The following is a 26,163-nucleotide window of genomic DNA, read 5'->3' on the forward strand; positions in this document are numbered from 1 at the left end:
GACTCTGGGGATACAAACAGCATGACTACACCAGAAAACAATGTTTCTTGAAAGGTAGTAGGAAACTATATTTTCAATCTATTTTTCACTTTTGCCTCCTTTTTGGTGAAAACAGAAAATACAATGATGTTTTGCAGCACCATGCTGTTTCAATACTAGTTTATATGTGAAAATAAATCTCTATACAATTGAAATATTTAATTTCATTTTGTTGAAATTGAACATCCTAAAAAATGCATACTGTAATCCATAATTAACATCCACTTTTATTTTTTCAGTTAAAATAAATACTTAAAATAAAAATACTTTATTCAATAGCAAAACCAACCCCTTCTTCTATGAGATTTTAAAATGCTACAAAATAAAAAGAATGCACAAACAAGCCACACAAATATCTCCTGCTGAAACTTCATTGAAATCAATAATTTTTCCAATAAATTATTTGGCACCAATACATTTAATTTAATCCCAGTAACTGATATGATTCAAAACATTCTTACAAACAGAAACAAATAAATAATGCTACTATCTGTCTCAAAAAGAGGGAAGAAAGCAAAACTTCAGAGAAACAGCTTCTGGTTCTTTTGACATCTGCCATTCAAACACAGCATGTTTTTAATGTTCCTTCCTGTTACTGAGCCTTCATATATCGAGCTTGATAACAGATGAAACAACCACTGCATAACAATTCTAGAGCTCAACAGAAATAACAGTTTTACTACCTCATGACTTGCATTTGTTGATACATTTCCTCCCAAAGTGTTTTACAAACAGAGGACGTCTGTGAATTTGATATTTAGAGAAGCAGATTCATTCATGTAACAAGTCGTAAAATAACAATGAGCAAAGATCATATACAATTCAAACTGTTCCTCTTTCTCTTTTACTGTGAGGGAGCATTTTCTTTTTTTCATTAGAAGTCTGATAGAAGTGTCAGTGTATTCACAGCAATGAGTCACCTTTTTGTTAAGTGAGGTGATGAGCTCAATGGCCTCCTCCAGCTCCTCAGCTGCTGGGGCCCAGTCCTGTGCCAGGAGACCTGGGGTCTCTTCCCAGTTTGGGGGACATTCCTGCCCCTTTCCCCTTTGAAGGTGCAACAGGTAGCAAAGGTGAGCACATATCCCAGAGACACACAGCCAGGACACTGACAAGAACGGTTGTACAGGCTGTTCAAGGCAAGGACACTTAAAGCAGACATTCTCCTTCTACATACATTCTTACACTCTTCACAGTACCTTTTTTTTTTTTTTTTTTTTTTTTTATGTTTGGCTAGCGATAATTCTGTCTTCAAAGAACAAAAGTCAAAGTCGTATTTAGCAAGAAGCTTTATAAGGACTATGTTCACTGGAAATGTGGCATATTCAGCAAGTGGTTTATGCCTCTTGCCTGTCAGTGTTCAAGAGGCATTTGTATAATACCACAACAATATGCTTTAACTTTTGGTTAGCCCTGCAATGGTCAGGCAGTAGTACTAGAAAAAAAAAAAAAAAAAAAAAAAAAAGGATAATTTTCTGTAACATTTTTTGTAATGTGTCTACAAACTGTACGAGAGGAAACAGTGAGCACTAAATAAAGCAAACATATTTCCGGATGAAAAAGAGGAAAAAGGGACATCAGCCCTGCCTGGCATTATCTCATTCCATCAAACAGCACAGAGACTCTGAGCAGCTGCAGAGCTCCTCTGTTTAGATCAAAGTTGGGCATGGCCTCGCCATTTTAGCTTCTGAGACTTTGTCAGGGATTTTAAGCTCTTCAGATCAAACCACTTGCTTGACAGTGATAAAGCTCATTTGCACATCATATGGATAAGTACTTAATGAAAAAAATAAGAATTGCTAAAAATAATAAATGTTGCAGAGCCAAGGACAAGAACGCTTTAAAGAAATTCACAAAAACTTCATTATTTCTGGAAGTAATTTGGAATCTAAAGGTCCATTGGACATCTCAGCAAGCTACAGGGAAAACTTCATAAGTATCAGATCCTCTGTATTCTGATCAGTCATTAAAAGATCTTCTCTTTCTCCCACTGTCCTTGCCATACACATTTGCTTTGTCACAAGCTGGTAACCAGATCTAACAATAACAAGGACTGATTTCATGACCCTGCCATCTGTACAAAGATGCTCATGGTTCTCTGATCACCTCTTTTGCTGAAATGAATGCTCTTTTGACTTGCAGTTTTGCTCTCCCTGATCTACTAAAACCCTTTCTTAATTATGTTATTAAAATGCTGTTAAGATTATTCCAGGAATTAGATTTATATATATATATATATATATATAACACTACAATAAGTATTTCTTCTGGGTCTGTTAAACTAGTGTAGAAGGTGATGAACACTTCAGAATAATATGTTCATATTTTTCAGGATGCCAAATTTAGATATGACAGGGGAGATTCCTACAGGGAAAAAAAAAAAAAAAAAAAAAAGAGAGAGAGAATAAAACATAAATAGAGTATTTATGTTTTGAGCTTCACTAACTTCTATCAAAGTCAATGGAAATGTGGCTTTAATCCTGAAGAACTTGCATCTAGCTTTATAGGGACTAAAAGGGTCACTTATTTTTTCTTTCTTTCTTTAAATAAGTTTCTGACATACTGTCCTGCTCTTCACCCACTCCATTTAAGAAAACTGCTGGCAGCTGATGTGCTATATCACAGCTTTGAGGACAAAGGAGCAACAGTACAAAATAACGAAGAAATAAACAAATAAATAAAACAGAGGACCCAGTCAACACACATCCTTGATTTGGAAGGAACTTACAAGTGAAGAACAAAACTTCTCTAAAATTGTTGGGAATCTGTGACCTAGGATATAGTAGTAATATAATAGCTTCTGACTCTGTTGAATTCTGCATGTCATTAATATCAGAAAAAAAATTATTCCTTTCCTAGTGGTCAGTTACTGAAGCTAAAACAAATTTCAGCTTCTACATTTTTGCCAACAATTTAAAAAGTAAATAGGAAAACAATCAAACAAAAAACCTTTCCACACCATAAATATATGAGGGAAGGGAAGGGAAGGGAAGGGAAGGGAAGGGAAGGGAAGGGAAGGGAAGGGAAGGGAAGGGAAGGGAAGGGAAGGGAAGGGAAGGGAAGGGAAGGGAAGGGAAGGGAAGGGAAGGGAAGGGAAGGGAAGGGAAGGGAAGGGAAGGGAAGGGAAGGAAAAAAACAAAAACAGGAAATCCATATTGGTTCTCTTTTTCAGAGAATGTAGTTCCCAGCATCCCTTTGCCCACAGTTACCTAAATGCAGATAAATAAGATTCAGGTCTCTAACTTCTGATTTGTTCTTTTAGTGTAGGAACTAATAGGAAGACATGTCACAGAGATGTTCTGGTCCATGCTGCCCCAACCAGAGAGATGAGGTTCTCTGAAAAAAAACGACTCTTTCCTTCATACGCAGAGTGATAAGTAAAAAACTCAGCAGTTTGTAGTCTTGGAAATTATTTTGCAAAAGTTAAAAGAATTCAGATGTGGTCTGAGGCTTCTTTTTAGCTCTACATATTAATCTATGCAGGTTTGCTAGTTTAGGTCTCTCCATATAAGTGAAGGCCAGAATATTCTCAACAGAGAGCTTCTGTAACTGCCTTATGCAGAAAATTGGCTCATAGGATTAAACTCTGGCAAAAAGCCTAAAACAATACTTATCCATGGATGAAATCTATTAAGCATGAAAGAATTATAGGCGTGAGAAAACCAAGGATCAATGGTGCACTGTATGCTTCCTGGAGATGCATATGTATGGAAGCTACACGAGATAGCTGAAAAACACTCATATTGCAGAGAACATGAAAAGAATAGTAGCAATGAAACATTTTTAAGAAAATATTTACTCAAGAACATGATGGGATTGCTGAAATGTTTACCATAAAAAGGTGAAGTCAGACTTATCTCATATTCTTCTCAAAGTTATTCTTATGTGCCACAGGAGAGCCCCTTCACCCTCAACAATTCTGAAAAAAAAAAGAAAAAAAAAAAAAAAAAAAAAGAAAACAAGACAGGAATGCATCACTGGAAGAAGTGGAAAGTTTAGCGTAAATGATTTGTTGTCAGTGGTGGTCTTGACCAATACAGTGATAGTGACAAGCTTTACTGGAGGATTATGTTTCTAAATAAGTACAGAAAAATAATTTTCCCTCAAGTTACCCAAATATATCAATAAACATTTTGAAGCAGCAAAGAAATACAAAAAAATAAGAATTCTCCTTCTAATTTCTTTTTTTTTCTTTTTAAAAGTTACTTTTTAAAAGTTACTTCATTTATGTGAAGTAATAAAATTACAAAAGTAGTTTGACCTCAGTTTCAGGACTGTGGATTGCATTTCTCAGTGAGTCAGGCTGTTTTCATGTACACCTTACAATGCAAGTTGTTTTCATGCATGTTTCTACTCAGCGTCTCTGGCATTGCAGGCAAACAGCTGTGTACTTGCAGCTCAGAATGAAACTCTATTTTCTAATTATAACTAAGTAGAAGCAAGTGGAGTCTGATTCATAGAAACACGGAAGTGAAAGGTTTATAAAAACCTTGTCCTTCTTTCACAAGTAGCATTGACTATATTGACTATCTCTTAAAGAAGCTCATAAAATCAGTGGAGATTGACAATACTGTGTGATGTCATTTACACACCAACTGAAAGTAGATGGTACCCTGCTTCCCCAGACATACAGGCTTTTTTGTTGTGCTGGGGGAAGCTAACTGAAATGAAACCTGAACATGCTGGTGACACCTACCTAAATTAATCAAAAAGACTGCTGTTTAGCTTACATTCAGTGAAGATTCAATTGACACTTATGAGATCTTCCCAGTGTAATTGGGAGACAAGTTGTCCCTTTCTCTTTCAGTTTAGAGTTACAGATCATTCTATCTATATCTGTTCATGAACCTTGCCTTGTGCAAATACTTCCATAAAAATGGAGGCATCTTACTTTCCTGGATTAAAGCAAACAAACAACAACAAAATAAAATAAATAAAACAAGAACAAAACAAACAAACAGACATCAGGAAGATACCAAATGATCGTGAAAAACACCAGAATTAACATTGTGATTTCTGGCACAGAAGACTCAAGGGTAAGTCCATCAGTGGCAATCTAAATTTCCAAAGTAAAACAGACCCAGGAACAACAAAATTTGGTAGCAATGACTCAAACCAGGGACAACATCTGTAAGTGCTGCTTTATTTGCACAATTTGAATTACTGCTTAATGTCAACAGCTAATTTCTAATCCAGATAACATAAATGGAAATACATACGGAAATACAACTATCAGAAAAGTAGAACAAATGTACTAGGGGTCTGTCTGCTGCAGAAGACTAATGAATACTCAATTCTTACAAAAGGCTGTTACTGAAGTGAGCATGTCCTTGTGACTCAGCAGCTTGCAGAATGTCTGGTTTGTATTGAATCAGGCAAGCAATCTGTGATCTGCAAAGGAAAGAGAAAATATTAAGCCAGAAGCCTGTAGCTATGTTATCATCTCTCTTGCTGATTCATGGCATACCTTGGATAACTTTGCAAAGTTATGTTCTTAAATATGGACAAAAAAATCTTTGAAACATACAGATTCAGTGAATGATTAAAATGGTTCTTGTATAATGACATTAGTGCCAGATACCTGATCATGATCACTTACAACCAACATGGTGATAAGTGTTAACAGTAAAACAACTAAATGAATCACGCTGATGTGTTGCCCTGCTTCTGTACTGATCTCAAAGTGATGCTGTCACACATCACTGAATTACAAAAAAACAGAACAAAACACAATGCACTCATACATCAGTCAAATATTGTGACACAAACTGGAACAAGTCATCGAATTGAAAGCTAACATCAATCATGAGGACTTTCATTCTGGCTACTGTAGATACAAAAGAAAAACCAACCAACCAACCAAACAAACAAAAAAAAAACACATGATTTGTCTCAAAATCCAGTTGTAATAATATTTTTGTTTGTTTGTTTGTTTTGCTGGCTTTTAAAATAGTTTTAATCCTTTTTAATTCTAATCATTATTTATAGAGAGGTTTACATATTTCCAATACGTGCTCATTGATCACCTGCTTCCCTCAAATAATAATATAAAAATAATAGTACTATAGGTGTATAAATAAAAATACATGTATAAGTAAAAAAACATCTCCACAAACAAACCCCCAGTTTAAGAACACTCTGTTGAAAGAATTTTAGAACTTAGCTGTTCACCGAAATACAAGTTCTAGTCATTGTTATGGCATAACCATTATTGCACTAAGAGAATAAATTATACAATGATGAGGATTAAGATGTTATGCTTGCACTTTGCAGGAAGACTCCAGAAGAATCTTTGAAAAGATTCAAGCAGATTTTTGCCTGAGGATCTGTCGCATGGCTCTGAGAATGATTTTCAAGTCTTACCTCACAGTTGGCCTACAGACATAAGTTTAACAGAATCCATACATCCATCAAACCATCATCTAGTCAAATTATTTAGTAAATTGTGAATAAAAGAGAGCAAACTTTCATGCAATTAAGAGATAGCTCTTTAACCTGAGAAACAGATGAATTCATCACAGGTAATTATTATATCTAATAATCTGCTAATAATACCAATCTGTAAATTGTGGGAAATCAGATAGAAACGTACAAAAAGGAAGCATGAAAATCCAGACAGATGAGTATTAGTTCAGATCATTGTGGTACAACTATGCAACAGAGAAGATAATAGAGGGCAACAGTGCTAGGAGGGCTTAAATGACAAAAGCAATAAGCATGAAACTTTCCAGCAATATGAATGCATTTGTCATGGAAAAATGCTGGGGAGATTAAAAAACAGAAGGGTGAAAAAAAAAGAGACTTACAGGAAGTGCTGGTGTTTACAACAGGCTGAACATAACAGGGGGAATGGAATCAGTTACTTGGAATGACAGCAGTAGGGATTAAGTTAGCAGTAAGTTTGATAGATGTATCAGTGGGGCTTTGATCAAACATGAACTGAAAGTCAGTAATAGCCAGATTTTAACATTCCTGCTGGTTAAATAGTACTCAGATGCAAGAGTAACTCACTGCAGTCAAAGACACTGCACATACAATACATATGGCCAACATTAAGGGACTGTTCTTAAGGGCAGTCTGAACCCATGTGCAGCCTGAATACTTTCACTGTAGCATGCTGGCAAAGCAGCCACAATGGGGTAATACAAAGAAACAAGACCTCTTCTCACCCATTCTGTTTGTACCCTTCCATCTTTCCCATCTCTGAAAAAAAAGCACAGGTCCTTTGCTCAGCTGGAACTGGCCTTGGACTACTAAAATACTGTGTTGGTGGCAATGCTGATTGGGTACTATGCCTGGTTCTTGCTCTTCACCCAGGGGAAACAGAATGCAAAGGGTGTTTTTCAAGTCAAAGTATACGAAGCTGTTTACAGTTATGTCTGTGTTTTTTTTTTTTTTCTTATCTTTTCTCTTCTCTTCTCTTCTCTTCTCTTCTCTTCTCTTCTCTTCTCTTCTCTTCTCTTCTCTTCTCTTCTCTTCTCTTCTCTTCTCTTCTCTTGATTAAATTTGTGGTTCATTCCTAGATTAGGAGATACATCAAATTAAAGTGTAATTCTGTGTGCATACACATAAGGAAAACACATTTGAATTGAAAGCTAAACAAACACTACATTTCTAGTGTGAATGAAGTTCTACAGGCATCATAAATGCCTGCTTTTGTCCCTCAGTAACTTCAATGCATCTTAGCCCCTTTCCACTGTAAATCCATATTAGTTTTTCCTATGGCTTTGCACTCTTGGAGTTACCTTACCCACAGTTGTCAGCAGTGAAGTTCCTAAGGTACAGAGTCCCCTGTATCAGTGCTTGTCTCTGTTCTTATGTGCAGTAATATGCCGGGGCGATTCATGAGCCTTAAAGGAGAAGCTTTGATGTGCTAATCTTGCAGTATGCATGTGAGTGAGATCAGAAACACATCTATGCAAAATTACTGTTAAATAGCCATGCTGACAGAAACAGGCCCAGAGTATAGGCACTTCCACTTGTGCAGCAAATAGATCCATCCTCTTTTAAATATGTTTGCATCCCAATTTCATCTTTTTTTTTTTTTATTTTATTTTTTATTTTTTTAATCCGTGTGACTGTTGAGATTTTTGTCAATCATAACAAAAATGTTCTCTCTCTACCTGTCAATAAAATGTATTTTCATCCTTCTTGGGGCAAAATATTATTTTCCTTTAAGGACATCAGCAAGAAAAAGAAAAGACAATCCTACAAATCATCCTAAATGTGCAGGCTCATCTCAGGGACTCACTGCATGGAAATCGTTGAAGGTCACCACAGGATTAATATGAATGGATTAAAATAGGTAATAGCAATGTGAAAATGGATGGAGATACGTAGACATGGGCAGAGAGAGAGAGGGAAAGGATGAAGCTTTTACTTGTTTTTCAGTTTGAGGAAAAAAGAAGCATATACGATGTATACCATGTATTATTATTATTTTTAGAAAGGAGATAAAATTTGTTAGTTTTAGGTTAAACTGTTGTTGTGGGTTAACCCCAATAGATAGCTAAGCACCACACAGATTCTTGCTCACTCCCCTAAGGTAGGATGGAGGAGACAATTGGAAGGGTAAAAGGGAAAAAACTCATGGGTTGAGATAAAGACAGTTTAATAAGTAAAGCAAAAGCTGTGTGCACAAGCAAAGTGTGATAAGGAAATCATGCACTGCTTCTAATCAGCAGGCAGATGTTCAGCTATGGTGTGCATGTAATTGCTTTCAGCACAAGTGTCTGGGGGTGGTGATGGGGTCCAGTCCATCCTTATCTCCTCTTTGGAATCTGTAGTGTTCTCCACAAACGTGGCTGAAGTTAAGGGTCTCCCAATATCACTGTTGTGAAAGGGCTGTGAAAACAGCCAATGCCCAGGAGGTGTGCTTGGTGGCCCTGCAGAGAAGGCCATTGTGCGAGTTCAATACTCATCTGGCATCAAAAAACACACACCAAAGCTGAGCTTTTATATTTGAATTCACACAAAACCAGTTTCCTTTAGCTGACCCCATATTCCTAGAGCCAGTTGCTAGATCCAGGACTTTTCTGATGAAATAAATTAAATGGAGCAAATTGTTACAAACCTATTGCCATTTAACAGAAGAGCAGACCAATAAGCCCTAGCTTATATGATGTCACCCCAAAATTACATGTGATTGCTCCTCATTCAGAGAGGGATTAATGTATGATGAAGTGAACAGCTGACTGGGTTTCTATCCATTTCGGCCTGTTTTGTTACTGTAAGATTTTGAATTAATCACATTTTTCTAAAAAGGTATGACACATTGACTTCTAAAATAAAACCCAGACTGCTTTAATCTAAGTGCTTCTTTGTAAGCACCCCATTATCTAGGAAAATAGATATTCTTCAAATCTCTAATTTGCAAAGACATTTTAATTCCTAAAACTCATGATTATCCATCCACATTTCTTTCTCTGTAAACACAGAACAGGCTTAGAATATAACTGCTACTGCGCTGATATGTTCCAGCTCAAATGAGGATGCTGCTGATTCATAGTGAGATCTAATCTCTTCTACATCACAGACAAGAGGCAGGTGAACTATATTGGGATCATAAGCCATCCTCCCATAACAACAGCAGCTGAACGGGAATACAGTTGATGTCAGCATAACAAGACAGCTGGACCTTATTTCCCATGATAAATCCCAGTTTTGCAGTTGTTGATATCAAAGGGGTCAGCTAGAACACGGGAAAAAACAGCCTGTTTGGGCATACAGGAAAGGCACAACAATGAATCAGTGACTGGAAAAGAATGAAGATCATTTCCTTCTGTGAGGACGACAAGTTCCATGATAAGAAGGATTTGTCTGTTATCAACATGTCTATACCTGAGACTTGTACCTCTTTGCCAAAATTTCAGTGTAACGCATTAAAGACATCTTTGTCACCTTCTCAGTCTCAGGCCTCCAGGTCTATGACAAGGTCATAAAAAATAAAATAAAATAAAATAAAATCATAGAATCATGATCAATAAAAATCATAGAATCAAAATAAAATAAAATAAAATAAAATAAAATAAAATTCCTCTCCAAGTTCAGGTTTGCTTTGATTTGTTAATAACTTTTTTCCTTATCAGTGAGACACCAATCTATATTTGTGTGCCTTCTTGGTTGGATTATTGACATTTTCTTTTTCTTGTTTAGTTTAAATTATGTAACCAACCTGCATTCAAGCTTTTACTCATTCCAAATTTTCCTGTTGCCACATTTCCCCCGTTTTACGTGCATTGTACTGAATTCTATTAAACACTCCATTGATTTTAAAATCCTTACTTTAGCATTTAACAGTTTATGTTCTCTTGCTTGATATGTTTCAGCAGAATTATAAGATCGTGAATTAAACTTTTTTATTTTCCCTCTCTTCAGTTCAGTCCAAAGTCTTTTACTGTCTAGCCAAAATCCCTTTAATTTTTATACCTAAACCTCAGAAATCCTACCCAAAAGATGCCGAGGAAATGGAGTCCAGATTATGTATGAAATGGATTTTATTTTCAAATACAGGTTCTGATATATCAGCCTTGTAGCAATGGAAGCTGTCCCAGTACGATCAATAGAGGTTGAGCTTTCTACTAAAATAGCTGCCCAAATTCCTGCAGCATTCCACATTTAGTGCTATTTAACCAGATCTCAACATTAAAAAATCACCAATTATTTTTTTCTTCATTAAGTTCAAAAGGCAGGTCCTTTTGCAACATTTCCACAAAGCAACAGATTTCATGTATTTATAAGCATGGGAAATCATGTGCTTCATGTCCCACAATGCTCCCAATTCCTCTTCCATTTTGTGCTTCAAACATGCACAACAGGTTGGATGCCCCTTCTCTGTAGAACTCTTCAACATAGCACACTCCTCACTCATGGCTGTAAAGGGTAATTTTTTGGCTTTCTCCTATGGTTTTATCTATGTGATATGATCTGTCACTCTCCCATTTCCCTTTCCCTCCCATTAGCTGAGAGCAATGGTTGGGGTCTCACATGTTTTGAGAGAATTATGAGTGCATTCAGCATGTAGCCTGTGCAGGCTGGGGTAGTGCCCCAGATCTGCATTGACAAAAATGCATTGGAGATGTGACCAAGGAAGATTAAAACCAGGAGAGTGATTACGAGAACAGTTATGTTTCTGTTACTTGCTAGTGCCAATGACCTGTGTCACACTGAAGTTATTGGTGTGATGTATAAAGAAAAATCAATTGATTATAAGATAAGCATGGAAGTATATATGGATTGGAAATGAATATTAAGAGAATAATTCTTAATGCAGAAAAAAAATAATAGCCTAAACATGTAACAGCTAGAAAGAAACGCTTAGAAAAAAAAACAGCTGTCTCAAGAATCTGTGTGTGAAATTAACAACAGGATAAGGAAATAATAGCAATGATATTGAGACATGGTTTCCATTTTATAAATACAGACTGTGGATATTTGCTTAAAACAGGCTTCAGATGTGCACAGATGTGAGGAAAAAGTATGAGAAAGATAATGAATAATGTGTTAAAATGCTATTCTGAAGTGTATAAAGAACGTGTGGGGAAGAGGGAGGAGAGGAATGAAAACATAATGGAACAATTTTACAAATTCTCAGGTCCAGGTCAGGAGGGATTTCAGCAAGAGTCAAAAACCTATCAGAGATTATGAGAACTGTGGAAAGAAAAGACTCAAGAGATGCTACTTTTCCAAAGGTCACATGACGCTGCCACTGTTGCCATAATAAGGGATGAATAATCTCATAATAAATAAATTATTGAGACAAATTAAGAGCCATCACGTGCACCACGTACCCACAACAGTTAGACATCCAACATTTTTTTTAAATAAATAAAAATAAATAAAAAGATGAGGAAGGTACAAGAAGGAAGAAAGGGAGAGAATTATAATTTTGGTCTAATGAAAAAATGAAAAGTCTGATTTTGTTTCTAGATATTTAAATAGAGAAAGAAACCACAAACAGTAATAATTGACTTAATGAAAAACAACACAACAACAAAAAATAGTCATCAAATTAGCTGCAGTATTTCAAAGTAAAGCAAGAAGAAATGTATTTGAAAAATGTTCAAATGAAACTGCAATTGCTAAATATCATGTTTGTTTTTCCAATCAAAATAATTGGCCAAATTGATGTCAATTGGCCAAATTGACATTAATTAATTAGTTATTGTCCTAAAATATGCATTAAAAAGAAAGATTTAGAAAATGAAATATTAAACCCTCAAATTTTACTCACGAGAAGGGACAGCATGATGTCTATATTCAGGTCTGTACACAAACACTGACTTAAGGCAGGCTATGGTGACAACCTAACATAAAACAATCTATTTTTTCGCTCATTTTAGAAGTAGAGAGGGAAGGGATACATTCAAATTGACACAGAGACCACCAAGGCTCAAGTTAATGACTCAGCTATGAAGTTGTATACTGTCAAGGTGTAGGAAACATGCAGAAAGGGTGAAAATACTGCAGGTTTTCTAAATGCTGGCATCTAACTTGTCAGGTATACCTTGTGTAAAACATAGATGAAATCTTTTGTAAGAGGTAATGATTAGAAGTGATGGTTTCAAAAGCTTTACTTTTATTTAACTAAATGGAATTTCAAATAAAGAAAATCATTTTACCTCAAAAAACCCTTGCCAGTAACAACAGAAACCTAAATGAAAAAGCTTGCCTGCCTGGTTACTAAGAAGGAAGATATTTTCAATTTACAAAGAGTGGAGTGAAAACTCAGGGAAAAAAAAAAAAAAAAAAAAAAGGAACACAAAATCAAAAAGTACATAATTCTCCTAGGAAAAGAAGAATTTTTCATTCAACTCTTGAAAGCATCTCAATATTAAAAGAACTATGAAATTAACATATTGTTACATGTCACATCAATGACTGAAAAATTCAGTCAAGTCCCACTTGTTCCTACCGATTATCTTTTAAAGAAGGAAAGAAAAAAAAAAAAAAGGCCACTGCAAAACTTATTTTCAGTGTTATTGTGAACAATTTCTAATCATGTGACTGGTCTAGCAGTACCCAGCTCTGGAGGGATGGGTGTTTTTTTTCTTGACAGGTTCCCTTTTGTTCTTTCTATTTTTAATAGACAGTATTGTATTCCACTAAATAAAGTAGTATTTCAGACAGACAGATCCTTGCTCAGATTTCTCTAAAATGCACCTTCAAGAGACCCTAAGGATCACTGGCATTAACAAGCATTCTTCAGGTTCTCATCAGAGCTGCCTGACAAACCCATGACAAACTGCATTTATAAGCAAATAGCAACCTTAAAGGCATTATTCTATAAGGTCTGGACACCAAGGAGGGGAAACAGACCTGGAGGTCACTGCTTCCCTCTGCTCTCCTCAATCAGTACCTCACTTGACAGGCAGACAGTAAATCCTACATTTGCTACCTACCATGCAAAAACCCTACTTCATGATCAGAATCCAGCACTCAGGGCTTTCTTTATAAAACATGGAAGGTGACTTCTTTCCTGATTGCTTTCCAAGGGTCTTTGCTAGGGAATACGAGACCTGTGTAAAGATGTCCCAGGCCCAGGAGAAGGTTCAAGGCACAGTAAAGTAGCAAAGGTGAGCTCAGCATACAGTGTGGAGTGGAGACGACACTCTGGCTGAACTCCTAGCAGTGAATAAGAATTTGATGACAGACCCATCCTCTTGCAGATCTGGAGACTCCAGGCCAGCACTGGCTGGTGCCATTCCAGTTCAGAGTATGGGGAGCATACTTGCCTGCCCCAGCTGCTGAAGCACAGCCATGCTCCATCCCTGATTCTCCCTTGTGTCAAAGCACCACAGCTCTACCCATAAATTCTACAACAAACTCAAATCTTGTCTGAAGTATCTGTTCCTTCTTTTCCTCCCTGTTCTGCAAGAGAAAACATGGTCACTCTTCACCTACCCTAGTTTTCTGCTTTCAGGAATATACTAAATTAGACAAAACGTTTATACTACAATAACTAAGGCACAGAGAACCACTCCCTTCATCAGCATGGTACCGTGACAACATCCTTCTGTACTCAAGCAGAGCTGCTACCAAAAGTTGGGCAATATCTTGTATAGGTGCAGGAAGCCACCTACCACCATGCAGCTCTGCTATCAGAGATCCACACACATTCCTCTGGAGAGCAGAAGTAAGACTGACTTTAAAAAGTATACTACAATTTCTTTATATAAAACCTCACGAGGACATCCTTCCCTTCCTGTCCCAGAACTATTGCAGAATAATTTAAGACTGCTGTTCGGTATAGCATGTAAACACACCTCTAAATCAGAGCACCAAGACTGCAAGTGACTGAGGTGGCTAAGAGACTTCTGAGCTTTATCAGTTAACACTTGAGGGTACTCCACATAGCTGTTGACAAGTGGATAGACGAGAACAACTTCATGAAGATTTTTTTAAACTATTTTGTAGAAAAGGCATTGTATCTTTTAAATGTCTTATCACTAACTTCTCTCTCTTTGGCGTGTTTCTGTTTCTCCCTCAAAAATTCAAAATTCTGTATGTGGATAATAGGCTCAGCAGTGAACTTGGTATGCAGATTTACATTCAGTAAAAAATCCTTATGCTTTTGGCTAGAGAAAGTTCCAAAAGCCATAAAACAGATTTATTACTGGTAGCTTCTCCATTATCTAATTATAACACCCAGTATAACTACATCTTCAGTAGTCATGAACAATTTTTTATTTTCTCCCCCAATATCTTCAGTGCTACCAAAACCTATGTCATGCATTCCAAAGCTTATTTATTTATGCATATGACTTTCATATCTCAAGGCTAGATGCATACATTTTTTAAGAGCTGACATGATCTTCAGGGGAAAAAAAGTTCCCCCTCTGAATTATTTTATTCACTCTGCAGCTATCCACTGCTACCCCAGCTCATTACTATGACTGAAAATAAGTTTATCAGGAGAAATATAACTTAAAGAATGAAAACACAAACACAGAGGGCATCTTGATAACTCAGCAAATATACTTTTTTGTTTTAAACTGAGATAAAACTTTTTCTCCTAACATTCTTTCAAGGATAATTTTTCAAAGCTTTTGTAAAAAGGATCAGAGTAATTTTTACATGAGTGCTTAGGAAGTTGTTTTGCCTTGCCACATATGCCTTCTACATAAAGGCAAAAGGATCGTCAACACAATCTGCTCTGAAGATGGTCAGCATTTTGTAATTTTAACTTGCTCCAATGCTGAAACATGGGTCAAATAATTTGTTATTTAGAAGGACGTCTAAGTCTCATCACAAACTCTAAGAAATCAATATTTTGCAAAAATCTTTTTTTTTTTTTTTTTTTTTGGTGTATATGTGAGGCAGGGAAGGGAGAACAAGATAGAAGATCATGTTGTGAATGAATTTTACTGTCCAAACTAATAACTTAAAAGTTTTTATCATTTTGGCTAAAGTCCATTTTGAGTTCCTGAGCAGTGTGTTATTGTTGATCCTCTTCCTGTAACAAAGCAGATCCATGGAGAGGTGGCAGTGGGGCCAGCCAGCTGAAATCTTGATCTTCCCTTTAGGAAAGAGATTACACATGAAAATGGATGCAAGGAGCTAGTGAAGCATGTGAGTGGAGGAGGGAGGTCCCATCATCTTATAATTGAAGTTTTTTCTAAGACAACAAAAGAGCCAGCAGTTTAAATCAAGTTATTTCCCTATGACATGCTGAGGAACAAGTGCTCCAGCAGAGCCCTGTCTATCTGCCCCAACAGCATACAACTCTGTCTCCACAGCTCTGTCTTCCAACTTTAGGACCACCACTACCACCAGCAGTGTTGAAACAAGACAAAAGGAGAGAATTGCTTTCAAATATTCCCAGGATAAACTGAGCCATAAATTATGCTGAATTGCACACAGAAGCAGATGGAAAGCTACTGAAGTGCATTTTACCTGTTGACCTCAGCTATCTCCTTTAAATAGACAAAGCCACACATCCTGTTCCCCAGCTAAAATTTGAAAGCGGTCTTCAGACAGGATCCAAAATGACCTCAACATAAGCCTGAGTGTTGGACAGCACGTAAGGCCATGTAGTCAAGCTACTGGTCATCTCCATTCCAAATATTTTACAGCAATCCCCAGATAACTACATTTATTACAATGCTTTCTTCATTTTGCCATTCAGATTTTTTTACCCTATTGTTAACTGGTCTGTGTATGTCAGCTGCACATTTCTGTGAATCAGCAAATATTAGCCTAACTGGTTTAATATACATATATATATATTTTTTTTTTTTCCCTGGAGATTTAAGCAAAATACATTCACCTTGCATCATAAGAAAGAAGGTATGGATGGATCAATGTATGTGATGCAACTTGAAAGGTTGCAGTGACGTGTAAGTCACTGTTAGAGACAAGACCTGTGCTTGGGACAGTTTAAGCCCAAATTTGTCCCCTGGAGATTCTCACCTATAAACCAAGTTGGCAAAGAAATGACACTCACTGGGATGGACTCATGTTTAAAACTGCCTGCTAGTTTCTGCCTTCCTAAGATTAAAAATCGGGAGAATAGCTCCAACATAAGGTTAGGGAACCTGACTGTGTTAGTCTGAGTTGACTTGAAGTGAGTGAAGTTTATCTGTTTTTGTTTAGTCTTTATGCTTATCTTGTATTCCTGCTGCCAATTTCATGGCTGATCAGACAAACCAACAGACTTCTTTGTTGTTGCAAGGTAAGGCAAGTCAATAAACAGACAAGTTAAGAGGAAAATATACCCTAAGTGACACCTCCTTTTCCCCTAGCTTTATTAGCCTAGTGCTCCCATCAGTTCCCAGATCCTGATGTGACTGCAATATCATGTATATCACAAATAGACTGTAAAGTCCTTTAGGTTAGGACCTTCCTTTCCACTGCTTTATAAAAACATCAGCCAGACCAGCAGCACTACATAAATATAATAAAATAATGATGATAATGTATGATAGTAATGATTAAAAATTCATATCCCCTCTAGACATGAGATCAGGAGATATTTGCAGCTTCCCAATTTGACTCAGAAGGGACAAGAAGATGCAGCAACATATAAAAGCCAGGAATAGAACCGTGATTGGGGAAAGAGCAACAACAACAAAAAGAAAAACAAAGACAAGTTCAAGGAATCCCTGGAGAACTCCAGCTTTTGAAGTCCCTTGCATGCACTCACAGCAAGGAACCTGTGACAGCTGCCGCTGTGTATGATACCCTCCCGGCTCCAGTTCTGTCATTTACCGAGCTATCCTGTCATCAGCCAGCACAGAAATAGAGTGTGTTACCCCAGGTCCCATCCTCACTCCTCAGAAAGTCAAAGCCTATTCATAGATCAGAGCTGTTTTGAATGCAAGCATGAAGAAATAGAGATGGCAACAAAGCAGTATTCTGGGCTTTTTCTTTTGCTTTGCTGATACTATAAGAATTGGGCAAACATTTCCAGATGAAACAAACTTTTAGTCAGGAAAATGAAGAAAAAAATCACCTTAAACTGCAGATCCTGCAACTTCGACATGTTTAGTGAATTGTTTTATTTTTACTAAGTTGCTCAGGAATTAGAAAGGCTAAAAAAAAATTGTAGAAGCAAAGAATTACACTACAGTTTTGTAGATGTCTTTATGTCATGTCAGTCTTGCTAGTGGCTGCTAACAGATACAGAATTATATTTGCACTCTAAATATCCCTTCTTGCACCTCACTGGTTGGTTTCTGTTTCATGCGGTGATGTGGTCAGAGTTTTCTGAACGATTACTTTTGTTGCAATACAAAACAGATTTGGCTCTTCTCCCCTTCCACCTTGAAAACAATCCTCAAACAGTAATCCCAGCAGGAAGTGGAAGTGTTTTTTTTGTTTTTGTTCTTTTTACCCCCAAACACAATACTCGTTCTGCAAGTCAGAAGTGCCTCTTGGAAAGCTGATGTAGGTTCATATTTCTTCGAGACAGGCAGAATACGTATCCTCTTCATCCACCAATGAATTCTGAGTTAACAGCTACTAATACTAGCGCTCTCCTGTAAATACTTTATTGATGCATAAATGCTTATCATAATTGAGATTTTCTTATTATTTTACTATCAAACCCATCTCATGTTTAGCAGCCACATGTCTCCAGAAATTCTAAATTTAAAGGAATAACTCTATTTTCAGGACAATTAGAACACTAGCATCAAACTCAAGAGTTACAAACAAAATCCAAATGATCAAATTCCTGCTACAAGTTCTAAAAAAATATCCTCTCTAAAAGCAAGACATTCATTGCATTAGAAACGTTAGTAAAACTCCACTATTTTAAGATTTTGGTTTCTAGGTTGTTAAGAAATAAGCCTGAGTATATATATAGCCCAGTAGTATAAATCAAGCAAGTGTGACATTAACCAAAAATGGGAAATTATATTCAGCAGTATTTCACCAAACACACAAGAAAGGATAATTTTCAGGCAAAACAAATAATTTCTTTAAATGTTCTTCTGTGTATATATAAGGAGTAATCATATTAATAAAACAACAGCGAAGTATCTACAGGGCTTATGTCCCCATTAAAAAAAAAAAAAAAAAAAAAAAAGTATGTTTCAGAGAGTCTAATTTCTTTTCTGACAAAAGCAGTTGTTATTAAACAATTGCAATCTGATTTTGTGCTTTCAAGAGAAGTATTTATGTACAAAGCTAGTGTGCTGCAGAACTCTTGTTAGCTTTACTGAAGTGTGCATACATAATACATAGTTGCTGGAAGTGAAATAGAACTACTAAACCAAACCAAAGAGCTGGAAAGGGAGAAGGGAGGAAGAAAAAGATTAAAATGTCTTTAAACATTGTTAAAAACATATCAACAGTATATGCATATATAATATGCACATATATATATAATGCCCATGGCTATACACCAAAGTTGTGTTGCGAAAAGCAGATTTAGAGAAATAAACCTTTCAGTTAAAAAAAAAAAAAAAAATCTGCCTTCTCAGCAGAAATCACCTTTACTTACTTTATTTTTTTCTCTTCTAATTTCTTTTAATCCTTAGATAGATTTTCTCCTATAGGCTATGTTAGAATAGACATCTCTTTTTTTCACTAAAATCATTCTACTTTATATAAATGCATGCCACAATGTTAATTAGAGCGAGGAAAAAATGATCCTTCCCCGTCTAAGCTGGGTGATTTTTTTTTTATTTTTTTTTTTGCTGCAAGTCCATTCCTCATCTCCTTCCTTTGTGAATTCCAAGGGAGAATGAGATGAATTTCCCCTCCCAACTGGTGTGAATGGAAAAGTTTAGTCATTGAAGTTCATTTTACATTAATTTTAAACATTCCTGGCTTTTTTAATTTTCAGGTACTAGGCAATAGCAAAATGCCTCCACTTTTTAAACTTTTTTTTTTTTTTTTTTTTGAGGGCAATGCTGAAGAGCATGGAAAACCGAAGATAAAAGTAGTAGCACAATACTAAAAAGGTTGAAAAAATACTCAGAAAATTTCTTCTAAGGATGGAAAAAAAAAATAAAAATGTATGACTTAGATTCAAAAAGCTCAATCTGCTTAATTTATCAGAAAAGAATGAGAGGTGACTTAGTTGAGATATGTAAGTATCTTCACAGGGAGGAAGTATGATGCATAAAGAACACTTTAATCTTCGGGTGAAAGGCATCACCAGAGCCCAGCAACTGAAATCAGATACGTAAGAGTGAGAAATTTGTGCATACTTGACAAGGAGATTGACTAAGAAATTCTTGAGGAAAAGAGTGGGGCCTTGTTTACCTCCTCTTTTCAAAGCCATGATTCGATGTCTTTCCTTAACCAAATATTACTTTATGTTCTGAAATTGTCTGTTACAAGGAGAACGGAGTGGAATTTAACGTCCTGTAATATAAGAGGCCAGACATATACATCTCAGTCTCTTCTAGCCTAGACAAATCTGGGATTCATTACAAAGAGGAGTAAACAAAGCGTTGGAAAATACAATTTCATCCTGCATTATCAATCCTGTAGATTGGGATAGCTGACATTGTGGAGATCAGTTCCATTGCTCAAGGCCTTGGCATTGTGAGAATATGGCTGAAAACACAGCAATTTTACCAACGTATATCACTTTTTATCTCTTGAACCCTCAGAATATAATCAACCAAGATGTCATTTATTGGTTGATTTTATTTATTTATTTATTTTAACTATTCATAGTAATAATGCGATATAACTTGAGTACCCTTTTATGTACTTATAGATGAAACTACTTTGAAAATTAGATGGCAAAATTTGCAAGCTATAATTGTAAGGCACTAGTGATTTCTCTCCCCCAGAAAATAAAAACACAAGAAGTGTTACACTTCTTTTGAATAATTATCATATGGCCACCTACATTGTAAAGGGGAGCAACCGATTAAGAGCAGACATGGAAAAAATTATAACAAATCAATTCATGAAAAAAATAAGAATAGCACATCCAACTGAAAATGGACAGGGAATGTAGCTAGAGAGAATAGAGACGCAATTTGGAGCAATGTGTTATTAAAAAATAAGTCGAGAATTTTCAGGCTTCTTTTTTCACCACTGAATAACAGAGATGAAGAACTACCTAAATTATTTAGACTGCCTCCAGGCTACGTATGGGGAGTACTATTTGAAAAAGCTTGGGTTTGTGTTCAGGGATTTTATTGAAAGGACAAAATAAAACCCAATTCCCTGGCCGTTAGCTCATTAGCTGCAGCCCAGGATCTGGGCCATTACCTGTGACCTGATGATTTACTAGGTAGCACTGTGAAAATGCTGGAGACCTGCCATGGGATTGCAATATACCTACTGCACCTACATCTTTCCTGCTGGCTTCCATCTACCCAAAAACTAATATCAAGGTTTGTGGCAAAAAAAAAAAAAAAAAATCAAAAAAAAAAAAAAAAAAATCTGAGGCTGATGTGGAAGTGGCACGGAGGAGAACAGCATTCCAGAGGGCCAAATTAATTTCCCTAGGGAACCCCTACTTGTAAAATCCCATAAAAAAATGTCACGTTTCATTCACAAAGCTACTTTGATTGCTAACAGCAAACACATGCCTTACTTTGGCATAGAACTCCACGCTATCAAATTAAATAATGTTTTGTTGTTGTTGTTGTTTTTTCCCCCCTAACAATCTGTCTCACACATTCCTTGGCTGCTTTTAAAAGTCACTTGTAAAGTTTCACACTTGCATGCTGTGAACAGCAAAGCTGGAAAGCTCAGTGTCTCCAAGGATCAATAAGCTTTGAGTCATTTTTGTTCAAATGGGGTGAAGCAAGTCCAGCAATTGACAACTGCCATCTCATGGTGATTGCAGGAAATGAAAAGGTAGGTCTCCAGATTGTTCCTGACAGGCAAGAGAGAGCATCATGTGATGGTCTGATTACATGTTGCTTACACTTGGGGATATCAGAGATTAAGCAAAAGACATTACAAGGGAACACTCTAAGTTCACTATCACAACAAAATTGAATACTAATATACTATAACACCAGAATGTTCCTCTGTGCCAGCACCCAAGTATCTTCAAAAGTCTATACTAATGCCAGCAGAAAACATTATGGGGCCTGGCTCAAAAAAACAAACTTATACTAAAAACCTAGGTTAGAACAGAAAAAGCACAATTTAGGCACCCTGCCAGTGTGAGTCCTCAAAGCAGACAACTGGTCAGACAAAATAATTATGTCAATAAAAGGAAGGTGCAATGTGTTGCTGGATATGGAAGTTTTTGGGAAAAAAAAAAAAAAAAAAAAGAGAGAGAACAGGTTTTAAAATATTCTTCTCAAAGTAATAAATAAATAAATTAATTTAGAAGAAACAGAAATCTGAATAAAATGCTTACACCTGGGGCAATATTAATCACCATACCCTTCTGTGGCTCTTATGAGAAATGTATTTGTGGGACCTTCAGGTCCTAATTATTCCAGAATACTTTGCTCCAAGAAACAGAGAAATGTCTGGGGCCATCTTGGTCTCCCTGTAGGAATGAAACCAGTCTGGATATGTAAGTTTCTTTCAGCACAGAAATTAGACTCAAACAATTCCAGGAATAATTCCTACTTAATCAGAACTAAAAGTATACCCTTGGACCAACATGGAAAGCCCTATATCTCTTCATCAGCCCAAATTGTGTCCCCTCTCCAGTCTCCTTTCTAGTGCAGGCCCTGGGTCAGGCTTCTCTGCACAGGCTCTGCCTGGGCACCTGAGTGCTACCACTGACTTCAGTTCAACCAAGCCCACATCCACCCTGTTGCATTAACTACATGGTGCTCCATGTAGTCCACTGGTAGCCAGTGCTGTCTGATGCAGAAATCCATTTACATTATAAAAGTCATTGGCTGATACAAATCTGCAGTGTCCAAAAAGACACACATACTATTCAGTTCGTGTATTTGAAATAGGCTTTTTTTCCTTCTCAATTAAAAAAGTTATAATAGAAGTTGAATGGAGGTAGATGTTGGTATTATGTGGACATAAATTACATTGAGTGCTGATTCCAATACCTAACACTAATTACTCCCACCACCTTATCTAGAAATAATTAGTGAACATCCTCTTGAGAATGGTATCCCTGATTCTTCTCTTTCCTACAATAAAATTACTCAGGCTTTACACCAGTGTAACTAAGCAAAGGATTACTGTCATTGCCTACAGTTTTAAAACTCTTCTCGCCTGCTGAGTGAGCATAGCTTTTTCAGTGCAAGATATCAGGAACTGATTTCCTTGGGAATTACAGAGCATAAAACCTGAAGACAGATACACACTTAGCAGTAAGCCCAAGATTACATGTTTGTACTGATAACAGAGAAGTAATAAAAAGAAGGAAACACTTAGCTTAAACTCCGAGCATATGGAACAAGAATGTGCGTGGAGGGGAATTCAATAATTTAGTGAAAAAAACATTTTCAAAATAGTAAGTGTTTCATTTTCATGTCCTGCTGTTTTTTCTTTTTTTTTTTTTTTTTTTTTTCTCCCTGCTACTCATTTCTTTGGTTCATTTTCAATCCCCACCTGCCTCTAGAGCAGCAGATAGACCTAGTCAATCTGCAAGTCCATAGACCTTGGGATCAGTTGACTTGGGTTCTGCCCCTGCTGAAGCCCTCTGACACTGCAGACAAATTGTATTCTGTGATGAGGAGAATTTGCCAGGCTTACTCGGCTTTATTTATGAAAATTGAACACTCACCAAGAAAACATAGATTCCTGAAACACCATCAAAATGTCTACATCTGAAATGGAAATTTGTTAAACCTCTGTTACTGCTGAGCCTTTAGGCACCTATATTCATCCATGTCAAAAATCTGATACTTCTGTGCCCATTTGTAGCAATGCCAGGAATTGCCTGAGAATTTACCATGGGGAGTTGCAAACTTAACCTTATGTCTAAATAAATAAATAAATGTGGCCAACTTTGCTTCTCACCCAGCTAGCTGGTCTCTGGGTGCCACCACACTCATTTCTCAAAATTAGAACTACCTATTCAAGTCTAGTGTGAAAGAGAGTGGAGATAGATGGTGGTGCCACGCCAACCATTAGCTTGGTGGACAGTGCTGCTGTGCACAGCAGAGAGACCCCAGACTCCAACCCATTCTCCATCTGTGAGAGTTTGAACCCATGCTCCCTGCATTCATTTTCTAACTATTAGCCTAAAACATATTTCAGTGATAGCTTTCTTGACTGGTTATCAAAGTAACATTCATTTTTTTGGTACTATGAAGATGATAATGAGCAGAAAGTTGGTTTTTTTTTTTTTTTTTTTTTTTGCACATTAAGTGGAATATAAAAAGATATCTTAGCATTACATTCCTGTACTAGATGCTGTTTAGGGAAGGTTGGCACCAAAATTTTACCAGTCTCAACAACAAAATCTGGGCAAACTATTTCTGTAATTACATTCACGCTGTGTGACAGCCCTTCCTTAGTTATACTCATGCATATTTGCATATGTACATACAAGATATATTCTATATCCTTCCACACTACATATATACAAACCTCAGGGGATCCTTCTGTAAGGCAAATCAAGAGTTGACCTCTCCATCCTTTTTCAGTAAGATGTAGTTCACAGACATCCATCAAGCCATTTGCTGTCCTTGGATTCAAACCCCAAGAATGATTAACCATGCTTAGTTAATCTCACTATTAAAATCCATCTCATCTTTTATTACAATAAGGACAGAAATTTGCAAATGTAGGTGTTTGGTTCTCCAGCATCTAGATTGGCAAAAGAAACATATCAGAGCTGATTAGCTAAAGAGAGCTCTGGCCTCTTCCCTTCCCTTCCAGACTGCACAATTTCACATCACTCTCAAATGATATGGTAGCAAAAGAGCTCCAATAAATGCTCTTAGCAGTTAAGAAAAAAAAAGGCCCTTTTTGGCTGGCCTTCTGCAGGCCAAATATCAAGGGAGAAAATGCAGCTATCCTGTGGATGGGGAGGAAGGCGGCCAACACATGCCTTTCTGTTTCTGTAATGTATTTTACACCAAAATGTATTTATTTCTTCAGTATGAGGGAGCAAACAGCAGGTTTTTTTTCAACATCCTCAGTCTAAAATGCTTCATGGAAATAGAACCAGCTGGGAGCTTTCCGAAGAAATGTGTTGCGTTTTCACTACTATTTGTAGAAATGCGTTATTCAGGCAGATTTCTGAATTCAAGATTTGGGATTTCCTTCTCCCACTCTTTATTCATACGTCATTTCTTGACATTTTAAAATTAAGAGGAACAAACTTTTTGTCAACTGACAAACATGAAAGAGTAGAAACAATGTTTTCAAGATGTTGGAACAAGTATTTTGTGTATCTGTTTCAAACCGAACATTTTAAATACCTTCACTTATGACACAAAAAGTATTTGAGGACTCAAAGATTGAGACAGGAGAGTAATCTCCCCTCCTTATTCCAGTGATTCAACTGTATAGCAGCTGTTTTACACTTTTCCATTGCACTCCACCCACACCCAGACTCAAACAGAACCAATCTCAAATCTTTCGTAAACATCTATTTTTACCACATATGTCTAATGCAAAAATGCCTGGGAATACATTTTTTTTTTCCCTTCAAGTTAATTGAATAACACGATAAATGCCTTCTGCTAAGATCCTCTGATCATCATCATCATCCATACAGCTTTCAGTTATGATACACATTGCACCTATGCAAACTAGGAGCATTTTATCACTTGATGATTCAAACTGCCCCATCCCACCCTTACCCCAAAACAAGGGAAGGAAAGGCACAAAATATCCCAAACATCTGAACGACAAAGTAAAAATTCAGTACCTCATTCTAGCAGGCACCAGAACACAAAATTTACTGTCAAACTGGCAGGAGTTTTCAGTGCTAAAAAGTTCTAGTCCAAGTTCAGAGAGAGAATTTTTTAACTGGCCTTTCTCCAGCCTTCTGTTCATTTCTCAGCAAGCTTCACCTGCACTTTGAGAACTAAACCAGAGCAATTAGCTTTTAGCCCTACCTTTTATAGCTAATTGCCCTTAAGGCAACTGCACAGATTCCCAGGTGTCAGCTTTCTGTGGTGTTTATGCAACTCCCTGAAGGAAGCAAGCAAAGGCACTGAAATAGAAAAGTTCTTCAGAACACATATACGTAAAATGGGAGCTTAAAAAGCCAACAAGGCAAGATGATCATTAATCTTCTATGTATATCACGTTCACTCACTGAATTATACAACATGATAGCATTACAAGCAGAAAAAGCTTCTTAAAGACAAGGATTAAAAAAACCCTCCAATTTCTGCAACCTTACAATGACCCCTAATTGGCACTTGAAATCCTTTAGCCACCAATATTATATTCCTAAAACCCTTGAGAGTGTTTTTATTATTATTATTTTTTCCTCTCAACATTCATCTAACAAGCTTATGTGTTGTTTGTCTGAAATAGAGGTCAGCACACATTGCAGGAAAAAATTCTGCTGGCTGGAAGGGGAAAGTTTCCTTTTCAGTTGCTGTAGGTGAATTCACCTATTTGTGCAAGCAGGAAATACAGCCACAGATCTGGTTCTCAGCTGAGATTTCAGTGTGTTGGTTTGGTTTTAGGCCCCTGGAGGAGCATTCCAGTGGAAGGTGGCACTGGGGACTCCATATCACCCCAAAAGGGGAGGAGATGAACACTCAGAACCCACACAATTCTGCTGCTGCCACTCAGTAACCTCCAGAATACTCA

The 26,163-nt window shown here is 36.8% G+C and overlaps 1 long non-coding RNA gene across 1 annotated transcript; it reads right to left on the minus strand.

Moving 5' to 3' along the window:
* Positions 1 to 5,233: 5,233 nt before the first annotated feature.
* Positions 5,234 to 25,396, minus strand: LOC311210930. Its single transcript, XR_014618565.1, has 3 exons — positions 25,265 to 25,396; positions 7,206 to 7,555; positions 5,234 to 5,427 (listed from the first exon to the last, which is right to left on the minus strand). It is a non-coding gene; the product is annotated as an uncharacterized lncRNA (long non-coding RNA).
* Between the last annotated feature and the right edge of the window lie 767 nt (positions 25,397 to 26,163).

The sequence above is a fragment of the Netta rufina genome (assembly GCF_964035555.1).
Source record: "Netta rufina genome assembly, chromosome: 6".
Taxonomy (NCBI): Eukaryota; Metazoa; Chordata; class Aves; order Anseriformes; family Anatidae; genus Netta; species Netta rufina.